At 38.0% G+C, this 4,899-nt stretch overlaps 1 protein-coding gene across 22 annotated transcripts in view; it reads right to left on the reverse strand.

Moving 5' to 3' along the window:
• LOC106871616 (tripartite motif-containing protein 45) overlaps positions 1-4,899 on the reverse strand; it is a 248,443-nt gene that overhangs the window by 162,117 nt on the left and 81,427 nt on the right. The gene's annotated exons all lie outside the window — the stretch shown is intronic.

A 4,899-nucleotide genomic window follows, 5' to 3' on the forward strand; every position in this document is an offset into this window, starting at 1 on the left:
TATATATATATATATATATATATGTATATTACATGTACGTGTGTGTGTGTGTATACAAACATGTATGTATACACCCCCACCATTTATATTTATACATAAATCTACAGAAGCAATATCTGGACATATTGTCAGTGTCATATCCTGGAGTCAATGAATGTTTTGAGTCTTACAACATTTTCCCTCATCCAGGTGACCTGGTCTAGGTTGATCAACTCTGGTCCTCTGTCCGAGTGGCATTCTACTGATTCCACTGGTCATCTCTTTTCAGCCCAAACTATCTCAATGCTTTATCTACAGTATTACTATTGTTATTGATGGCTCTTTCATTTATTCCTGTAATGCACTGAGTTCCACAGGCTTTCTTAAGAGCAGAGATCTGTGAATCCTTAACTGCTCGTTTTCATTAGTAGTCACCTTGTCTTCTACTTGTTACTGCAATAGTCCTCCACCAACTCCTGGTTTTGTGTTCTCTTCCCTTCTTCTGTGTCTTCGATTCTCCCCTCCAAGGACATAGTTAACTGCAGTAAGATGAGCTGTCTTGTTGCCTCATAAGCTGAGGTAACGTGTCTGGTTTCAATGAGAATTAAGTGATACGTGACAGGAATCTCAACACTTCTTTAGGTTAACTCTTATCATCCAGTCATATACTGTGGAAAGCAAACCGTTGAAGCAGTTCTTGGACTGTTTTTTTTTCAGCTGCTCTCTTTCTCTCTCTCTCTCTCTCCTTAAAGATAATTTTCCTGGTTTTTTATTATCAGTGACGGCCTTAAGGGTCTGGTCATGCTTCCAGTGATAGCTTCTTTACCCCAGTGTCTTGTGGAGCAGCTGCTAAGGATGGATTCACCCCCACCATCTTAAAATACCGAGCATTCACACTGTACTCCATTTAAATAGGTTGGATGGGCTGAGATGGATGTTTAGACCCTACTGAATCAAGAACTTCATCTTCTCTAGGTATCACTTTGCTGCAAGTTGATATTCCACTCCATTGCCTCTTCTGACTTCATTTAAACACTTTGTTTTTTGCATTGCTACTGCTCTACTTGTTTGTTCTTCCTCCACTAAAGTTCATACCACTTCTTGCACCAGCTTCTGCCTATCTTTCTTGCTGTCTATGTCATTGCAGGTCATTATTAATCTTTCAAATCCAGCTCTGCCTTGTGCCACACTCTCAAGAAGAGCCTGGTATTTCAGCCACATTACTGTCTACTGGATTGCTTAAGCTGCCTTCCATTTCTTCAATGTCCTCACTATAATCCCTGTACTGGACATTTTGGAGCTGCTCTCATACCTGTGTCATCACAAATTCTTCTCTGTCAGAACAAACAAAAACCTGAGCTTGTTATTGCTCCTCATACACTCCTCTCCACACACTTTCTGCAACATTGCATAGGCCTCTGAGCAGGTATCGCCATGACAACTTTCTCTGTCATGGTCAGTTCGATGATCACTTGTTACACACCTTCCTACCAAGCTGTGCTGTAAACAGTGGAAGTGAGCTAGAACGTTAAAACTTAGTGCACATGTACATGCACAGCAGAGTTCAAGGTCAATTTTTGCCAAGCAGCTTCACACTGTGTGCTTCATTACTATGACAACAGTCCAGATACTAATTGATCAGACTGCGTACATGCAAATATATCCTGTTGATGCTGTTGAAATCTCAATGAAGGAACCTTGGATCTTGGTTAAAAACCGATTCTTATTCTATTGGCAAGAAATCTTGAAATATAACTAAATAATGACATACATATATACATACATACATGTATGTATGTATGTATGTATGTATGTATGTATGTATGTATGTATGTATGTATGTATGTATGTATGTATGTATGCATGAATGTATGTATGCATATACGTATACATGCATGAGTAGAAGCGAGGGTGAGGGAGAGAGTGAGCAGGTGAGAGTGAGAAGCAGACAGACATAAATAGATAGATCGGAGACCCTCCTCGGTCACGAATGACCATGGGATTGCACCTAGAAAGTTACCCTTCCAGGCACAAGCCTGGGCAAGGTTGTTTATGGAAGACCAGCAGTTGCCCATGCATACCAGCCTCCCCTCCCCATGTCACCAGTGTTATTCAAAGGAAAGGCAAAGGGGCTGATACCGATTGGCACCAGTGATGTCGCAACTCATTTCTACAGCTGAGTGAACTGAAGCAATGTGAAATAAAGTGTCTTGCTCAAGAACACAACATGCAACCTGGTCCGGGTTTTGAACTCACAACCTCACGATCGTAAGATCGACGCTCTAACCACTGAGCCATGCACCTTCACATATAGATAGATAGATACATATATATATACATACACATATATCTATCTGTCTATCTATCTATCTATTTATCACATATATATCATATATATATATATGTGTATGTATACACACACACACACACATATATATGTGTATATATATATATATATATATATACACACACACTAGCGTAGCTAGAGTGTGTGCCACTCAGCTTCAATTTGCTGCCCTCAGGCCCCACAAAAAACACATTTGCCTACAGCAGACCCAAAAGTGCTGCTGGGGAGGACCACCCCTATAGCCCCCACCATCTATGCTAGTGCGTGTGTGTATGCGTGTGCGCGTGCGAGTATATATATATATATATATATAAATGCCTGAACTTTTACGTGTTCACATATAGAAAGTAAAAGGAATGTTGCCATATGTTATGTAATTGCACGTATTTGACTCTAAACATTAGAGAGATTATCAGTCACGTGTTGTGATGTTATCTTCAAACAATGGATGTACTTTTGCATTACAGCAGCCTTTCTGAAGGTATCAGAAATACCTGTTCTATATCTACTATTAATGTCGGTCATACAATCGTCTGGCATTGCTGGATACTACTATAATATTCATATGACATTTTATTGACAGTCATATTGGAGTTCCACTCATTTTTAACAAACTGTGATTACTACTAATTCTGTAGCCAGATACCATTTGAAATAAACAAGATGAATTTTGGCAGATAAGAGAAAGTTTATATCTAATTTTGTCTTGTAATGCCATGAATGAGAGAAAGAATAAGTTGGGTCAATTATGTACTCACTTACTGAGAATCAAAGCTGTGAAAATCATTAAAAAATCATTTATAACAAATTTTCCTTTCACCTAACGGAATCAATGAGCTTGGTAGTTTTGTTAGTCTCTAAACTTTGGAATATACAATATAAACTGAGAACCTGGTGTGGATGGAAAACGGGTAAAGTATAATAAATAGATTAATTGACTGAGAACCAGAATTGGCCGAGCCAAGGTGACTTTCAACAAATAGTGTACAACTCCTGTCATGACATCAAATGTTATTGCGGAACAGAATCACAAACTGCTTGTTGAGGTACCCTCTAATGCAAGGACCATACGTTTGTGTTGATTTTGCAATGTACAATGAAGATGGAGAGAGATGTGCTCAGCTTTGGCTGAACAAAAGTTAGCTGGATGTAAAGTGGTTTTCAAGAGGTCACCACAGCAAACATAGCAAAACACCCAAGTATGTTCAAATCCTGTAGAGACCAGATATGTCTTTCATAAATACAGGATTGATACTACACACACGTATGTGTACATACATACATACATACACACATACATACATACATACATATATGTGTGTGTGCATGTGCTTGCGCATGTGTATATGTATGTGTGTATGTGTGCATGTGCCATGAGTGCTACTGGTAACATGGAGTCCAGTACAACCTGTTGCGTGGTCAGATCATAGGTGACTAAACCAGCACTCCACTCATTTATTTATTTTTCCTAAAGCGAAAATTGTAGGAAAAATTTTAGGAAAGATAAATAAGTAAATGAGTAGAAACTATACCGGTGAGTGCGTTAAATAATAAGGCACTAAAAGAGAATGACTCTCTCCAGACACAACAAAATATGCTTCAACGCACGAACTCACATTAAAGAATCTTGCAAACCAAATCCAAAAACGAAGTGTAAATGTGCTATACATAATTATATGTAATTAGAGTTACTTCCCTTGGTATAGAAATAGGAAAGAGTTATTTCCCTTGCATTGCTTTACTCCCAATTCTGTGTAATTCTATGTACACTAGTGATGGTGTATAATGACAACAGTAAGACAACAAATGAAGTCATACAGGTGTTTGTTAAGATCAGCATTTACTCTGACAACACTAACTACAACAACATGTAAACTAAACAAATCAATAGACCGAAAGTCTTGAGATAGGAAAAACAATCTGAGCCAATTCAAATCCCATCCATGGACTTGTTTCATTGATTACCTTTAATGTACTTTTGCTATTTATAATATCACTTTATGTTCGGAATCTTTGTTGTTAATTCATTCATGATACTAAAATATATTGACATGCTTAAAACATATTTAACTTAACAGAGTTTTCAACATAGTTTACTTATAAAGCTGCTATTTTCTTGGTATAATAGCTGGGTTCAATTGAAATCAGTTTTGCAGTTAGGATAGTAGATTAAATCCCTAATTAGGTTTAGCCTCTCAATCTAACCATCTTAGGTGCCTTTAACAAAGTCCATTGTGTTGCAAGCATTCAGACCAGGTCTCTCTGGTTTGGGAATCACTTCCTCCTTCCATTCCACCAATCTCAAAAGCCCTTGATAAAAGGTCCGTCTTCCCTGGCACTACCTTTCTTCCTCCTATAAGTAAGTCATATAATAGGTGCAGGCGTGGCTGTGTGGTAAGAACCTTGTTTCCCAATCACATGGTTCTATGTTCAGTCCCACTGCATGACATGTTGGGCAAGTATTTTCTATTCTAACCATGGGCTGACCAAAGCCTTATGAGTGGGTTTGGTAGATGAAACTGAAACATATCCATATATATATATATATATTTGTATGTACATATATATAAATA

Source organism: Octopus bimaculoides, chromosome 1, assembly GCF_001194135.2.
Source record: "Octopus bimaculoides isolate UCB-OBI-ISO-001 chromosome 1, ASM119413v2, whole genome shotgun sequence".
Taxonomy (NCBI): Eukaryota; Metazoa; Mollusca; class Cephalopoda; order Octopoda; family Octopodidae; genus Octopus; species Octopus bimaculoides.